Source organism: Lepidochelys kempii, chromosome 5, assembly GCF_965140285.1.
Source record: "Lepidochelys kempii isolate rLepKem1 chromosome 5, rLepKem1.hap1, whole genome shotgun sequence".
In the NCBI taxonomy this organism is placed as follows: Eukaryota; Metazoa; Chordata; order Testudines; family Cheloniidae; genus Lepidochelys; species Lepidochelys kempii.
The window spans coordinates 103,463,450-103,481,679 of NC_136384.1; the positions used below are offsets into that span (position 1 = coordinate 103,463,450).

The 18,230-nt window shown below is 45.4% G+C and overlaps 1 protein-coding gene across 9 annotated transcripts in view; it reads left to right on the forward strand.

Annotated features, from left to right (window-relative positions):
- The first annotated feature begins 12,682 nt into the window (after positions 1 to 12,682).
- JAK2 (Janus kinase 2) overlaps positions 12,683 to 18,230 on the forward strand; it is a 164,176-nt gene continuing 158,628 nt past the window's right edge. For 6 of the 9 annotated variants that reach the window (XM_078852891.1, XM_078852893.1, XM_078852894.1 and 3 more), the window contains exon 1: positions 13,571 to 13,835. The gene's annotated coding sequence lies outside the window, so the exon portion shown is untranslated. Of the gene's footprint in view, positions 12,778 to 13,570; positions 13,836 to 13,942; positions 14,923 to 18,230 lie in introns of those variants that run through there. The other 3 variants (XM_078852895.1, XM_073345262.2, XM_073345268.1) reach the window with 3 other exon arrangements.

Below are 18,230 nucleotides of genomic sequence, written 5' to 3' on the forward strand. Positions count from 1 at the left end.
TAGCTACAGCCTGCCAGCCACCCATCAGCCACACCCTGGCATCCACCAGACTGGGTTACCACTTGCAGGGTGACCCCCAACATATGCCCAGTTCCAGATTTCTCCCCAAAATGTGTGTTCTGCATTGGCCAGCCCTCTCCTGGACTGTCCAGATATATTACAAGGAGATAGGTTTTAAGTGAGTACAAGTATAAAGCATTAAAGTCAGAAATGGTCACAAGAGAAATAAAGATAAAATGCTTCCTAGTACTAAAACTTAAACTAAATTTGATTCAAGGTGAAGTTCCTTGCCACAATGTCCCAGTAACATTGCTGACCAAATTCATAGACCAAGGTCTGCTCCCAAAGTCTGTTTCTTTTGTTTCTGAGGTGAAAGAGAGAGAGAGAGGGATCGATAGGGAGAGACTCCTTGGGGTGTTCTTGCCCCTCACTTTATAGTCCAGTCCCCCTTTGAAATGCATTCTTCTGAGGGTTACCCCTAGATAAAGTTTGTTCCTGCTGTGAGGCTGGAGTCATGGAGTCTTGTGGTGAAGAGATTTCATGCTGTTGTTTGCTAAGATGCTAATCTGTTTGTTCCTGCCTCCCCTCCCCGCTTCCCTGCCAAAGAATGGCTGCTTGATAAGTGATTGCCCATCAACTTTGATGACACTCTGTTAGAGGCATCAGCTTGTCCTTTGTCTTTGAGAAACTGGTTACTCCAGACTTGCAGGGGCGGCGAGTTATATGGCCTCATGGTGGCCGGGCTCCACCAATATTCAGGGCCCGGGGGTCCGGTTCCACCAATGTTTGGGGCCAGGTCTCTCTCCCGGCCCCACCTGCTGCACCCACATGCCTCCCCCAAGTGTCCCCAGGCCCCCACTTGCTGACCCCGCTCACCGCCCCAGAGCCTGCAGCTCACACTAACTCTGCTCTGGCGGCTTCCGGCATCATACTCTTGCCGCAGGGTCCTAGTGCCAGGGTAGGCTGCCCTTCCACCCTACCCCTGACCTTCTCCAATGCCCCAAACCCCTCATCCCCAGCCCCAGACAAAGCCATCACCCCCCCCCACACCTTAATCCTCTGCCCTAGATCTGAGCCCCTCCCACACCCCAATCCCCTCATCCCCAGCCCCAGACAAAGCCCTCATCCCCCTCACCCCACCCCTCTGCCCTTGCCCTGAGCCCCCTCTCACTCCCCAAACCCCTCATCCTCAGGCCCACAGCCCTCACCCCTGCACACCCTCCTATCCCCAAACTCCGTCCCAGAGCCTGCACCCCTCACCCCTACCCTTTGCCTCAGCTCAGAGCCTGCACCCAAACTCCATCCCAGAGCCTGCACCCCTCACCCCCTCCTGCACCCCCTGCCCCTGCCCTAGCCTGTAGCCTGTCCCCAAACTCCCTCCCAGAGCCTGTACCCCTCACCCATTCCTGCACCCCCACCCCTTGCCCCAGCCCGGAGCCTGCACTCAGCACCCAAACTCCATCCCAGAGCCTGCACCCCAGACCACCTCCCCCACCCAAACTCCCTCCCAGAGCCTGCACCCTAATCCCCAGCCCCAGTCCAGGGCCTGCACCCCAGATCTCCTCCCCCCACCCAAACGCCCTCCCAGAGCCTTAGGCAGGTGGGGGGTGGAGTTTGTGCGGGAGCGGGTTCTGGGCACCACCAAAATTTCTACAAGCCTGCCACCCCTGCAGACTTGTATGGTAAACACATTTCAGACCTAATTTCAGCTTATGTTTATAACTTTACACATACGGTTGCTGCAGACATTTCATCATCATATTATTGACCAGTGAGTTATTAGTTGTCAAATGATAATTTACAAGGTATATTTTGTACAAAGATTATTACAGTAGTATGTGGGATGTGAATATAGGGGTTCATTTGGTCTCATTGGCTCACCTATTCAGATATCTCTTTGAAAGCATTATCCATTCCCTTTACTCTTGAGAATGACTTTCAAACTCCATTGCTTTTTATTAGAGTCAGATACGTCTTGCAAGAGCTGCTCATTTCAACTCTCTCGCGGGGGTGAAGAACTGTAGAAGGATATTTCTAGAGCCTAAAATGCTCTCCTTGAGGGTGTGATCTTATTTGCATTGAACTACATTAAGTTAGGGTTTGGGTGGAGGTGGGAAATCAGTTTGAATGATGAACTGATGCTCCTTGAATTCAATGCCTGCTGCATGTCATTCCTCGGAAATGAAAAACTAGGAAATGAAACAAACTTGAATGTTGCTTTATTATTATAATTACAAGACAAATCTATCTATAGTCTGGGTGGCTTGTTTCAAAAAGGCTGGCCTAGATTCGGCTGTCAGTTACACCAGTGTAATTTGAGAGCAACACAGTTAAATGAATTAGCATCACTCCAGATTTACACCTGTGTAAAAGCAGAATCTGGCTCAGCTATTAAGACAATACATTCTGTACAATAATCATAGAGATTAAAGGCGCCATCTACTGGTTGTCAACAGCCTTTCCCAAACAATTAGGCTGTAAGAAGAGCCACCTTAAAGGGATATGATCAATTTGTTTTCAACCCAAAATATAGGTTATAACCACAATTTTCAAATGTGGGTTGTGTGAAGTTCTGCACCTAAATCAACGTTTAGGGTACCTAAAGAGGTGGCCTGATTTTCAGAGGTGCTGAGAGCTGAACAGCTCCCATTAATTTCAATTTGAACTGTGGGTGCTTAGAACCTGTGAAAGGCAAGGTCCTTTTTAGAATCCAAAATATGGATTTTGGTGCCTAAATTAGGTGCCCAAATGTCACAATTTGGCCTTTGTTTATAAAAGGGGCTTGGAAAAATAACCAATACGAATATCAATATTTGTGTATTTGTTTATTTCAAATTAAAACTCGCTTCAGGTTTTAAAAATTTAAAGTTCAACATTCACCGGCAGCCCTGTGAACCCAAACAGGACAGCTGTGTGCTCTTGCTGGAAAGTGAAACTGACTAGAAACAAAAGTGAAACTGGCCAGCTTTGTTGGACAGTCTCAGCTGCATGAAATGCATTAAGTAAGCCACATCACAAATGAATGAGATGTTTTACATTCTTTGATTATAAATCTAAAAAGTTTAAACCAAATAAGTATTTAAAAAAATATTATCTTGACAGTATCTCTTTAAAAAATTTAAAAGGACTGAGTTTATAATAGACGGCCAGGAGTTGAATTTGTAACAGTATAGTCAGCTCAAGATTCTTGCTCCTATCTTTAGACTATTTGGTGCTTAATATAGGTGCCAAGTGCCATATCTTTACTTCCCCTTTGGCAGAGAATGGGGAATTGAACCTTGGTTTCTCACATCCCAGCAAGTGCTCTCACCACTGGGCTAAAAATCATAACGCAGATATTCCTATCTCCTCCACCTCTATTTTGAGACCTGATCCAGTAGGCACCCTCTGAGAACACCTTCTAGACCAGGCAGCACAGGTGACATAGGTTCTCCTCGACCTGTCTTCCCTTAGTAGATGGATCACACTGGGGCTTAGACAGGAAATAGATGGTCCAGAGCCTAGAGTGAGGCAGACAGGCACATATTCACAGATGCAACCCCTGACATCTGTAAGGCATTTGACTTGGTGCCACACGACATTTTGATTAAAAAAACTAGAACAATATAAAATTGACATGTCACACATTAACAGGAACAAAAACTGGCTGACTGATAGATCTCAGAGTGTAACTGTAAACAGGGATTCATCTTTGAGTGGGTCTGTTTCCATTGGGGTCCCACATGGATGGTTCTTGGCCCTTTATACTATTTAACATTTTTGTCAATGACCTGGAAGAAAATACAAAATCTGCAAACGGTATCTCTGATTTCAGAGTAGCAACCGTGTTAGTCTGTATTTGCAAAAAGAAAAGGAGTACTTGTGGCACCTTAGAGATTAACAAATTTATTTGATCATAAGCTTTCATGAGCTGATGATGACACAAGGATTGGGGGAGTGGTAAATAATGATGAGGACAGATGACTAATCACTTGGTAAACTAGGCACAAGCAAAGAACGTGTGTGTTAATACGGCTAATTGTAAATGTATACATCTGGGAACAAAGAACATATTTACAGGATGGGTGAGTCTATCCTGGGAAGCTGCGACTCTAAAAAAGATTTGAGAGTATGACAGATAATCAGCTGAACATGAGTTCCCAGTGTGATGCTGTGGCCAAAAGAGCTAATGCGGTCCTGGAATGCATAAACAGGGGAATCTTGAGTAGGAGTAGAGAGATTATTTTACATCTGTATTTGGCACAGGTGCGGCTGCTGCTGGAATACTGGGTCCAGTTCTGTGTCCAGAATCCAAGAAGGATGTTGATAAATTGAGGGAAGAGCCACAAGAATGATTAGAGGGTTACAAAAGAAGCCTTATAGTGACAGACCCAAGGAGCTCAATCTATTTAGCTTAACAAAGAGAAGGTTAAGGGTGACTTGATGACTCTCTAACTATCTAAAAGGGGAACAAATATTTAATAGTGGTCTCTTCAATCTACCAGAGAAAGGTATAACACAATCCCATGGCTGAACGTTGAATCTAGACAAATAAGGTGACAGGTTTCAGAGTGGTAGCCATGTTAGTCTGCATCAGCAAAAACAACGAGGAGTCCTTATGGCACCTTAGAGACTAACAAGGTGTAAATTTTTAACATTGAGAGTAATTTCCCATTGGAACCAGGTCCTCATTATTAGCTGCTCTAACTTTCCAATGAAGAAAATGATCTTCCTGAAATTTTGTATGATGTATCTTGTGCTAGGGTAGAGTTCTTCTGGGGGAGTTTAGTAAATATTAGTCAAAGAATTTTAAAGTTACAATATGTGAAACTTGCACACACAGCATTTTGTTTACTATGGTGCCCACAGAATAAAGAGGTTGCATTGTTTCTTTGTTCTGGACCTAACATGCTGTAACTTCCCTCAAAAGTACAAATTACAAGGAAGACTGATAGTTAATGTCCTGGATACTTATGCCTACAGTCCATTGAATCTGATATATTGTATAAAAAGCAACATTTATAAATACATATGTTCATACTGTGAACATTTATAAGTATGGCCTAGCCTTCCTCAGACTCCAGCTGCTACTCTGAGTCACAGGTGAGGAATTCAGAGACCAGAGGGAAATGTGGTGCAGGTGGGTAGGGTCCTGGACATTGGCAGAATATGCAGGTGAGGCTAAAAGGGATACAAGAGTACCTAGGATCTTAGCAGAGAGTTGGCACAGAGAGGGAATGGAATAGGGTCAGAGAAGAGAGGGTATAGAAAGTGAGCAAAAGGAACCGGGGCCAGGGCAGACAGAGCCCACCTTGGGAGACTTGAACCCCAATTCAGCAAAGTACTTAAATGTGTCTTTTGCTTTAGGGGGCTCTATGAGATTCATCAAAGCAGGGCTCCCCTTCTGCAGACCTTATTAATCCACCCAGTTTTGGCCTTTATTACAAATGTTCCTCCAGAAACTAACAAACCAACAAACAATTTAATTAAAACAGGGAAGAATGTGAAAGTGTACATTATTAATCTGTATCAAAGTAGCACCTAGAGACCTCCCTCAATCAGGGAGGCCTGTTACACATGTAACTCAAAGGTAGTCCTCATACCAAAGAGTTTATAATCTAAATAAAGAGTTTACAATCTACATTTCAATGGAGGACACCTAACACATCAAAAAATCTTCATTTTATTTACAAAAATTCTATGCCTTTCAAAAAAATCCAAGTTCAAATAAGTCTGCAAATGAACAGCTAAAAGATCCAGCCAGTTCCCCACTATCATATGATCCTTACTATCACCCGGTCTGATTTACTCCCAAATTTAACATTGCCTCACAATGCAATTTTCAAAAATATATACATATGTAAAAAACCCCACAAATTACTACAAGATTATAGGTTTCAGAGTAGCAGCCGTGTTAGTCTGTATCAGCAAAAAGAACAGGAGTACTTGTGGCACCTTAGACACTAACAAATTTATTTGAGCATAAGCTTTCATGGGCTACAGCCCACTTCATCTGATGCATCTGATGAATTTGTTAGTCTCTAAGGTGCCACAAGTACTCTTGTTCTTTTTACAAGATTATAAAACCTCATTGCTTATACATGGGATGCATTTCCAAAGATTCCTTAGTTATCTGTTATTTTCAACTCTGCATTTGTTTTTGCCGATTTCATTGGTGGCAATGTTAAGTTTGGGAAAAAATCAGGTGGGATGATAGCAAGTGAAGAGGGATTATATGGCAGTGCGGAGCTAGCTGCATCCCCTAATGTAACAGACTGGCAATTCTTTTGTGAACACCCCCGTTAGCAAGTTCTGGTGATCACACTGGGAGGTGTTAAATGGGTCCTGCTGGCTTACTGGTTTCCGTATGTAAAGCTCGATGAGAACAGGTAAAGGTTGTTACCACTTCGCTCATGCTGTATATTCCTTCTCCACTCAGAATCACTTCCTCCAGATTACACCTCTTCACCCAGCTTAATTGTGTGTAAAGTTAAGAACACATTACTGGTATTTTAATGGGATGGTCTCACAGTCAACAAGGTTAAACATATGAATCAGTGTGTGCAGGAGTGTGACCTTAGTTGGTAAACTTTATATGTAAATATTCTAATCAGCAAGCCCTGAGTACACTTATGTAAGCGCAAAACACGCTATATTCATTTAATTCCATACCCCAAAGATTTTCCTTTTTATTAATAAAAATATCTTATTATTCAATCAATATGTACAGCACTAACAGACAATTGATGGAGCTCTGAGATATGCTTAAACACCTGGGATCAAATTAGTTTTGAATCCCTAATTCTAGTTAAATAGCACATTACTACTTCTGTATATAGCCAACATATGTAATTTCCAAGGGGACATAGTGTAGGTTGGATGCTGAGGCATAAATGAAAAAGGCATCTATGCTATGTGAAGTAGCTGCTTTGCTCAGCTGGTTATTTCTAGACTTTTGAGGGGTTTTTGGTTTTTTTAGGTAGAAGAATTATTTTATGGAAATTATAATACATTTTATTGGTGTTAAGTAGACTCCACTGAGGCACACTTTCACTCTTAGCTGTTTCCTAATCTGGGTTTTTCTTTCCTAATTCACATCATTATTTCAAATTTATATTATAGTAGTGCCCAGATGCCCCATTAGGATCAGAGCATCATTGCATTAGGCACCGCTCAAACAACTAGGGATATCCTTCCACAAAGAGCTTGTGTTCTTGTAATATATTATATTAAAACTGCATAAAATGGTGGCTGGAAAAATGAATTGAAAAATAAGACTGGAGTAATTCAAACTAGAGCTGATCAGAGTGACCCAAAAGATCAGGGAGTGAAATCCTCCCATCTCCATTGAAGTCAAAGGGAGTTTTGCCTCGTATCCAATGGAGAGTCCTGTGTGGGGACGAGATACATTTCAACCTCTCTAACCCATGGGGAATCTTCAAAAAAATAAAGGCAGTTTGAGCTGGAGGAATATCTCAGTGTTTTCTTTTCCCACAAGACTCACTTCCATGTTGTATCCTATGAGAAGGAGAGACTGTCCTATGTTCCATCTTCAAAAACTTATTATTGCTGGTGATATACAATCCAGAATGAACCCAGCTTGACTTTCTGATCCCAAGCTGAAGTAAAAAACTTTTCTTTTTACTTGTAACTAAGCAAATAAGCTCTGGAAGTCACAGAGACACAGTAAATGTGCAGTACCCCGCAAAGCCATTTATAAAGAGTCACTTTCCAGCAATCAACTGTATTTGAACATTTATTTCCAAAAGTACGGCAGTTAACACAATTACTGGTATTTGCCCACCTACATTCCCATCTGCATAACATTTTGGCTGCACAATAGCTTTCATTTTACTGTAGGAAAAAGATGTACATTCCATTAAAGGAAATCCCCATGCTGCTACTTAAGTGTGACTCAACTGACTCATTAGTAATCAAATCTATCTACATATCAGCACCACACCAACCATTCATGGTACCAGAATATCTGAAGAGCTTTGCAACCTCAGCTACCTTGGGAAGTTTGTGAAGTTTGTGGCGGTAATGTGGTTCACATAAGGCAGCAAAATACATTTGAGAAGAATGAGCAACAAACTGATTTCAGAGTCAATTCGTCTGTCTTTGCAGCAAACATAGCAGAGTCTGCTTCAAAGAAAACAAATTAGACCTGTTTTCAGTATACAAAAGAAAACAGGCAGAGGAAAACAAAAATCGTAAGTTACACCCTGTCAGAATAATGGAATTGTTTAAAAGGATAAACTTTTAGAGCTCCAAAAGGGGATAGTGGCCCACTTGGCTGCTCTAGTTCTTGTAAATTCTTTTGTCTTTGCTCTTGTTTTCCTTTTTCCCATTTGCCTTTATTTTGAACTCATTAGATACAGATACTCCAGTGACTGATGCTCTAGAAATACCTTTGGGGGTACAGGAAGGTATTCGGAATTATACCTGTTTGTTAATTGGGGCATGTTCTTTAAGATGTAAGATGGTCATTTTACCAACTCTTTAATGTGAAAATAATGACTTAGTTGTTAAAACTCTTTAAAAATTTAATTAGTCTTCCTCCTAGCATAACTTCCTCCTAGCATAATAATTAGTCTTACTCTATAGCATAACATTTGGAGATCTTGCATCAAGAAGATTGAAAATAATTTATGTTTCTATAACTTCAAAGGAGAATTAGCACAGAAGATTTTCTGTAATCACTAGAAATGAGCTGGATCTTCCCAATGACAAGATGAAGCCTTCTCTGGGACAACATATCAAACTTTTCAAATTCTCTCCTCTCTGATTCTTTGGACCCTAATACTTACATGCCAGGTCTCTTAGACATGTGACCTGTTACTCACAGTTTCACTGGCCCCACATCACACACACCAGGGACAGCAGAGCTAGAGTACCCTCCTGAGTCTTGTCTGTGATTCTTTTTGACTTGAACACCAGCAGGCTGTAGAGTGGATTTCTCACTGCCTTCCCTTCATACTATTTGGAAAGTTGCACTTTGGTTCCACCTTCCACAATCTTCTGAGGAGGGATTACAGGCACCTATGAATGAGGTGGCCTGGAAAGTGGCATAGAGTATGCAGAGGTAAGAAACCTGGTCATAGATGGAAAGGGATTTAGATGCTCCTCTTCTGTTCTATTCTGTATAGGCTCTTATACTGCCCTCATCACCATAATAACTGAGCACCTTCCAGTAGTACATTAAGCAATGTAACTGCATCTGTCACAGACGGTTCAGCCTGTCTCCAGAGGGAGGTTTGTGTGTGCAGAGTTTTGTTTTATTAGGATTCTTTTTTAAATCTAGACACTTCTAGGTGTTTGTGTTAGAGAAGCATATCGAAGAAGTGCACCTTGTACTTTGAATGGAAGGTGGTGAGGTCTGTGATGGTTCTTAGCTCCTGTGGGAGTTGATTTGCCTGCACACAAGGACTTTTGCTTATGGTAGAGAGCTCACTGTGGCTGAAGAGTGGAACTGCTGACTACAGACTTCATCCAAGAGGTGACACACATTTGTTATTTCACACTGAGCCCCCTCAAAACCAAGGGCTAGCTCTTTGCTTGGCATCATAGGTGCTGGAACTAGGGGTGCTAGGAGTGGCTGCCGTATCCCCTGGCTAGAGGTGGTTTCCATTATATATTGGGTTTACAGTTTGTTTCATGGCTCTCAGCACCCCCACTATAAAAATGGTTTCAGCACCCCTGCTTGGAGTGCCCTTTTTCTACAGTGGGATGCATTACAGTTGTGTCCTTTCAGGATTTCTATGATCATCAACCTCTTAATTGCATGTGTGTTTGTCTTCTCAACCTGCAGCAGAGGGGAACAATGAAGCTCTCTTCAGTAAACATCTGCTAAAGCTACAGTTTGTTTCAGAGAATAATTGTGAACACCGACAGCAAGATGTGTTCAAAAATCTTTGTGCTGTATATATTTGAGGAAAAGGAATGCTTCAGAGACATAATATAAATGCCTCTCTCTGAGGCTGCAATTATAGAAAGAGAATGAGGGAAAGTTTAGCATTCCCTTGTCAACTGACTTTGACAGTAATAACTTTACAACTTGAGAAATTCCCATAAGAGCAGGAGAACAATATGTACATTTCCACAATAATCCATAACAAACAGCCTGATCCTGGAGCATTTGTTTACATGAGCAGCCACGTCTCTGGTAGGAAAAGTTAGCAAATGGTTCCCATACTATGGTTCAGTTCCACCAGTGGTAGCAATATCGGGAGCCCTAAGTATTTGGGCTGCTGCCAGCTTTTTAACCACTGTGTCAGTTAGACTTACTCTTGTTTTTAGCTGCATTTTGGTGTTTCTGCAGTTTCAGCAGAAGTCCCTTATGACATTTACATATACTAGGGCAATTAAAAAAACATATGTACCTAATCCACTGATGCAAGATGTAGCTTTTTAGCTTGTATATATTGCTACAGTAACTCCTCACTTAAAGTTGTCCCCACGCTGTTAAGTTGCTGATCAATTAGGGAACATGCTCATTTAAAGTTGCACAATGCTCCCTGATAACATTGTTTGGCAGCCGCCTACTTTGTCCACTGCTTGCAGAAAGAGCAGCCCTTTGCAACTAGCTGGTGGGGGGCTTGGAACCAGAGTGGACCGGCAGCGGCCCATCAGCTCCTCGCTCCCCTAAGTTCCCTGTGCAGCAGAAGCCCAGCAGGCTATCAATTGCCAGCAGTTCAGCTGTCCCTCCCCCCACTGCCATGTGCTGATGCTGCCCTCTGCCTTGGAGTTGCTCCCAGGAGCCTCTGGCTTGCTGGGAGTGGGGGGAGGGAGCGCTAATGTGCAGGCCTGCAAGCTTCCTCCTCCTAAGCCCTGTCGTGTCCCCCCTGCTCCTGCCACCCGCTTACCCTATCTCCATAGAGTAGGGGGAGGGGGGGGGGGACGACACGACAGGGCTTAGGATGGAGGAAGCTTGCAGGCAGAAGCTGCTGTCTCAACGTCCTGATCTACTTAAAAAGGCAGTGTACTTTGAGTGGGGTCAGCGTACTTAAAGGGGCAATGCGCATCTCTCTCGCTCACACACACACACAAGGGGTGTGTCTCTGTCTCTGCCATGCTGTCTCCCCTCCCTCCATGCGTGCTGCCTTGTAGAGTGTGAGGTTACATTAACAACAGTGTGTTAACCCTTGAGGGCTCAGCTGAATGCTAGTTCATCATTGAGCAGTAAGGCATTCCCTAGGAAATATCCCACCCCCTTCCACCCTCTGACTTCACCACCTCAACCAAGCTTCACAATCATCATTGCTGTGTACAGTATTAAATTGTTTGTTTAAAACTTACACTGTGTATACATATATATATAATCAATATATAAACATATATAATTTGTCTGGTGAAAAAAATTTCCCTGGAACCTAACCCCCCATTTACATTAATTCTTATGAGGAAATTGGATTCACTTAACATCGTTTCACTTAAAGTCGCATTTTTCAGGAACATAACTACAATGTTAACCGAGGAGTTACTGTACTTCATTACCTAAATAACTTCAAGAATTTTGTTAAACCAGATAAAAATCTGAAGAAAGTGCCCATAACGTCTATTTCAGGTAAAGCTGAGTTACAATTTCAGTTCTGAAGCACCTTTATCAGTTGCTTGTAACATCCTCAAACAAATTCTGGTCACACTTTATATTAACATTTATATTAGTTTATAAAGGGATAATAAATGATTAACATATAAGTATGTTGAAGACATGAATAGTATGTGCTTAGATGGCTGTAAGTACAGCAGTAGAGTGTTATAGATGATTACAAGCAACCTACTGCACTGTTCCTCTCATTAACAATCTATAATAATTGAGTAACTATTTATTTAAACACCTAGTAATCAGCAGGAGGCCGAGGCCCTAGAGCAGTGGTTCTCAACCAGGGGTATGCACAGGTCTTCCAGGAGGTACATCAACTCATCTAGATATTTGCCTAGTTTTACAAGTGGCTACATAAAAAGCACTAGCAAAGTCAGTACAAACTAAAATTTCATACAGACAGTGACTTTATACCACTTTATGTGCTATACACTGAAATATAACCACAATATTTATATTCCAATTGATTTATTTTATAATTATATGGTAAAAATGAGAAAGTAAGCAATTCTTCAGTAATAGTGTGCTGTGACACTTTTGTATTTTTTATGTCTGATTTTATATCCAAGTAGTTTTTAAGTGTGATGAAACTTGGGGGCACGCAAGACAAACTGGTTGCCTGGGAACAGAGGTGGTGCCAGCCCATTGGGGACCCCAAGCAGAAATATTTTTGGGGCCCTCCACAACACAATAAAAAGCAAAAGGGAACCTCCCTGCTTGAGCTGCTTTGGGCATAAGAAATTACTTAGTCTGTGCCCAGCTCGGGCTCTGCCTGGAGGCTCCATCACACCACTAACCGCAGATAGGTTTGATAGAAAAGGGACCTTGGTGGCTCCGGTCAGCACTGCTGACTGGGCCATTAAACGTCTGGTCAGTGACGCGGCGGGGCTAAGGCAGGCTCCCTACCTCCCCGCAGCTCTCGGAAGTGCCTGGCGTGTCCCTGCGACCCCTAGGTGCAGGGGCCAGGGAGGCTCCGCAGGCTGCCCCTGCCTCGAGTGCCAGCTCTGCAGCTCTCATTGGCCAGGAACTGCAGCCAATAGGAGCTGCGGGGGCGGGGCCTGGAGGCACAGGCAGTATACACTGTGCAGAGCCGTGTGGGTGCACCTCAGCCCAGGGGCTGGACATGCTGGCCTCTTGTGGGAGTAGGGAGCCTGCCTTAGTCCCACTGTGCTGCCGACCAGGAGCTGCCTGAGGTAAGTGCTGTCTGGCTGGAGTCCATACCCTGAACCCTCTCCTGCATCCCAACCCCCTTCCAGACCGCCCACCTGCACCCCAAACCTCTGCCTCAGGTCGGAACCCCCTCCTGCATCCAAACTCCCTTCCAGAGCCTGCAGCCCCTGCCTCCCCTCCCACACCCAAACTCCCTCCTGGAGCCTGCACCCCCTCCTGCACCCTAATCCCCTGCCCCAGCCCTGAGCCCCCTCCCACACTCTGAAACCCTTGGCCCCAACCCAGTTCCCCCTCCTGCATCCCAAACCCCTCATCCCAGCCCTACCCCAGAGCTCACAGTCTGTACTTTCCCCCCCTCCCAGCCCTGAGCCCACTCCTGCACCCCAATTCCCTGCCCCAGGATGGAGCGCCTCCTGAACCCCTCATTTCTGGCCCCACCCTGGAGCCCTCACCCCCTCCCACACCCCAACCCAGGAAAAGTGAGGGTGGGGGGAGCAGGCCACGGAAGGAGGGGGGACTGGAGTGAGCAGGGGCGGGGCAGGGGGATGTGGGTTTTGTGCAATTAGGAAGTTGGCTGCCGCAGAGCCCCTGTCTGCGGGCCCTAAACCCTTCCCCGGCAGAGACACATCCCCGCCTCCCACAGCGCCTCCGGGCCCGCTCCCCTTTGCTCCAGGAGCGCCTCTCCCACCCAGGCTTCTTCCCTGGGGTCCCCATCGCCTCTCCTGGGCGGGGTGCGCCCCACAGAGCCCTCTGGCCTCGCTGCCGCGGGCTCCGCTCCCTGCTGGGAGCTGCGCGGCGAGATCCGCGGGGCCCGCCCGGCTGTGGGTGTGTGGCGGCGGCGGGCGGGGGGAGAGCCCGGTCCTTGGCTCCTCCCTCCGCCGGAGCCTGCTTCTTCCCCAGCCTCTACGTGATGACGCGCCGGTGACTCGCCGGGGCCCCTGGGCACAGGCCTGTCGAGCCCAGCGCCGCGAGCTGGCCCCCGAGCCCGCGCCAGGGTCCCGCAGCGCAGCGCGGCCGGCCGGCCAGCCCCGGGGCGCCGCTTCCCGCTGCGGCTCGCGCGGAGGGAGCCAGGCGCCGCGGGGTGAGTAGCCAGCGGCGCGGCGCGCCCAGGCACCCGGCTCTCGTCTCTGTCCCCCCGGCACAGTGCAGCCCGTCCGACGGCCCGCGGGAAGGAGCTCGGGGAGCAGCGGGGGGAAGGAGAGGCGGCGGCGGCGGGGGCGTGGGCGCAGTTGTGCATCGAGAGAGCGAACTTCTTGCAGCGAGCTAGAAGCCCCGCTCCAAACAGGCTCGTGTGTGTTGAACATCCAAAGGAGTAGTAACGATGTAGCATACATAAAATCTGTAGAGGTGCCTGAGTGTGGTTTTTACATGTTTCCGGAAAGAGATCCTAAAAGGAAAAAAAAAAAAGGGGGGGGGGAATTTATCCCCCTTTGTAATTGCAATTGTTTGGTTTAGGCTTTAGCTGCAGAGTGAGGGAGAGAGATGAGGAATGTTTCTACTAAGCAGGAAAGGCCTTTCCTCCTCTTTTCGGATGGTGTGTATGTAGTTCGCTTGAATCTCTGTCCTGTGCATAAATAATACGCCCAACAACTACCTGATGTACCTTTGTGTGAGAGATTTATCAGTGCCTGACAAATGTAAGGATTTGTTTTCCTCTTTCTGCCTGTTGCGCCTCAGGGAGGATAATAAAATATAAATATTGGACTTTAAATGGAAATAATTTTGTTGCGGCTTCCTTGTGTGGAGGTATTTGAATCTTCATTTGGCTGATGTGATTTTTTTTTTTTTTTTTTTGGTAAATAGCTTAGTTTGGAACCATATAGTTTCCTCAGACATGGGTTTATGTGGCTTAATAATTCTTATTTTCAGGAGATAAGGGTTTTGGGGAGAGGAAGGTACCTTTTATGTGCAGTCCTGTATTACTGAGGTCTCTAATTGGCAAACCAAAATGATTAAGTAGTAATCTCTTCTTCTCTCTGTCTGTTGGTAAAGGGAAATGGATTGCCCTGTCCCTGATATTAGTAAACTATTAGCTGTAACAGTGGGCTTTTCTTTGTGGTCTGCTGAGCAGAGAGAGGACCGTTCAAGAATAACTGGAGTCTGAGAAAATTGTGTTGGCGACGCTGGTTTCATAATTGGTTTTGAACAGATTAGCTGTTGAGCCATCGGTAAGTTTTCTGACGTCTTGTGCCAAGCTTTCTCCCTTCCCACTCTCAGCCATCAGATTTAATGCATGTATGGCCTTCGTGTGTTATAAAATATATTTATACTTGTATGTTAGGAAAAGTAGGGAGAGAGAGGTAGCTCTATAGAGAGAGGAAGAGGACAGATTCTGACAGATGACATTGACTGGCTTCTTTTCCTGCCCCAAGCTGCCTGGTAATTACAATATGTGTGATGCTGCTGTGGTCTGACTTAGGTCTTTTCTTCCCTGCTTTGGATAAATGGGATGGTGGTGTGAGGGCCAGGTAGGATACAAGCATTGCCATCATGGATCAGAACAAATAGTGTATCCTGTTTCTGGTGATGACTGGTACCAGTTGATTCGGAGTAAGGTTCTAAAACCCCTGTAATGGACAATTACACAGTAAAGAGCCTCACTGGTAAGAGTAGGAAGGAATAATGATGCTAGTCAATAGCTTTCAGAGGAACAGCCGTGTTAGTCTGTATTCGCAAAAAGAAAAGGAGTACTTGTGGCACCTTAGAGACTAACCAATTTATTTGAGCATGAGCTTTCGTGAGCTACAGCTCACTTCATCAGATGTTTACCGTGGAAACTGCAGCAGACTTTATATACACACAGAAATCATGAAACAATACCTCCTCCCACCCCACTGTCCTGCTGGTAATAGCTTATCTAAAGTGATCAACAGGTGGGCCATTTCCAGCACAAATCCAGGTTTTCTCACCCTCCACCCCCCCACACAAATTCACTCTCCTGCTGGTGCTAGCCCATCCAAAGTGACAACTCTTTACATAATCAAGTCGGGCTATTTCCTGCATAGATCAAGGTTTTCTCACATCCCCCCCACCCCCATACACACACAAACTCACTCTCCTGCTGGTAATAGCTCATCTAAACTGACCATTCTCCAGGTTTAAATCCAAGTTAAACCAGAACATCTGGGGGGGGGGGGGGGGTAGGAAAAAACAAGAGGAAACAGGCTACCTTGCATAATGACTTAGCCACTCCCAGTCTCTATTTAAGCCTAAATTAATAGTATCCAATTTGCAAATGAATTCCAATTCAGCAGTTTCTCGCTGGAGTCTGGATTTGAAGTTTTTTTGTTTTAAGATAGCGACCTTCATGTCTGTGATTGCGTGACCAGAGAGATTGAAGTGTTCTCCGACTGGTTTATGAATGTTATAATTCTTGACATCTGATTTGTGTCCATTTATTCTTTTACGTAGAGACTGTCCAGTTTGACCAATGTACATGGCAGAGGGGCATTGCTGGCACATGATGGCATAGATCACATTGGTGGATGTGCAGGTGAACGAGCCTCTGATAGTGTGGCTGATGTTATTAGGCCCTGTGATGGTGTCCCCTGAATAGATATGTGGGCACAATTGGCAACGGGCTTTGTTGCAAGGATAAGTTCCTGGGTTAGTGGTTCTGTTGTGTGGTATGTGGTTGTTGGTGAGTATTTGCTTCAGGTTGCGGGGCTGTCTGTAGGCAAGGACTGGCCTGTCTCCCAAGACTTGTGAGAGTGTTGGGTCATCCTTTAGGATAGGTTGTAGATCCTTAATAATGCGTTGGAGGGGTTTTAGTTGGGGGCTGAAGGTGACGGCTAGTGGCGTTCTGTTATTTTCTTTGTTAGGCCTGTCCTGTAGTAGGTAACTTCTGGGAACTCTTCTGGCTCTATCAATCTGTTTCTTTACTTCTGCAGGTGGGTATTGTAGTTGTAAGAAAGCTTGACAGAGATCTTGTAGGTGTTTGTCTCTGTCTGAGGGGTTGGAGCAAATGCGGTTGTATCGCAGAGCTTGGCTGTAGACGATGGATCGTGTGGTGTGGTCAGGGTGAAAGCTGGAGGCATGCAGGTAGGAATAGCGGTCAGTAGGTTTACGGTATAGGGTGGTGTTTATGTGGCCATTGTTTATTAGCACTGTAGTGTCCAGGAAGTGGATCTCTTGTGTGGACTGGACCTGGCTGAGGTTGGTGGTGGGATGGAAATTGTTGAAATCATGGTGGAATTCCTCAAGGGCTTCTTTTCCATGGGTCCAGATGATGAAGATGTCATCAATATAGCGCAAGTAGAGTAGGGGCTTTAGGGGACGAGAGCTGAGGAAGCGTTGTTCTAAATCAGCCATAAAAATGTTGGCATACTGTGGGGCCATGCGGGTACCCATAGCAGTGCCGCTGATCTGAAGGTATACATTGTCCCCAAATGTGAAATAGTTATGGGTAAGGACAAAGTCACAAAGTTCAGCCACCAGGTTAGCCGTGACATTATCGGGGATAGTGTTCTTGACGGCTTGTAGTCCATCTTTGTGTGGAATGTTGGTGTAGAGGGCTTCTACATCCATAGTAGCCAGGATGGTGTTATCAGGAAGATCACCGATGGATTGAAGTTTCCTCAGGAAGTCAGTGGTGTCTCGAAGGTAGCTGGGAGTGCTGGTAGCGTAGGGCCTGAGGAGGGAGTCTACATAGCCAGACAATCCTGCTGTCAGGGTGCCAATGCCTGAGATGATGGGGCGCCCAGGATTTCCAGGTTTATGGATCTTGGGTAGTAGATCCAAGATCCATAAACCTGAAAATCCTGGGCGCCCCATCATCTCAGGCATTGGCACCCTGACAGCAGGATTGTCTGGCTATGTAGACACCCTCCTCAGGCCCTACGCTACCAGCACTCCCAGCTACCTTCGAGACACCACTGACTTCCTGAGGAAACTTCAATCCATCGGTGATCTTCCTGATAACACCATCCTGGCTACTATGGATGTAGAAGCCCTCTACACCAACATTCCACACAAAGATGGACTACAAGCCGTCAAGAACACTATCCCCGATAATGTCACGGCTAACCTGGTGGCTGAACTTTGTGACTTTGTCCTTACCCATAACTATTTCACATTTGGGGACAATGTATACCTTCAGATCAGCGGCACTGCTATGGGTACCCGCATGGCCCCACAGTATGCCAACATTTTTATGGCTGATTTAGAACAACGCTTCCTCAGCTCTCGTCCCCTAAAGCCCCTACTCTACTTGCGCTATATTGATGACATCTTCATCATCTGGACCCATGGAAAAGAAGCCCTTGAGGAATTCCACCATGATTTCAACAATTTCCATCCCACCACCAACCTCAGCCAGGTCCAGTCCACACAAGAGATCCACTTCCTGGACACTACAGTGCTAATAAACAATGGCCACATAAACACCACCCTATACCGTAAACCTACTGACCGCTATTCCTACCTGCATGCCTCCAGCTTTCACCCTGACCACACCACACGATCCATCGTCTACAGC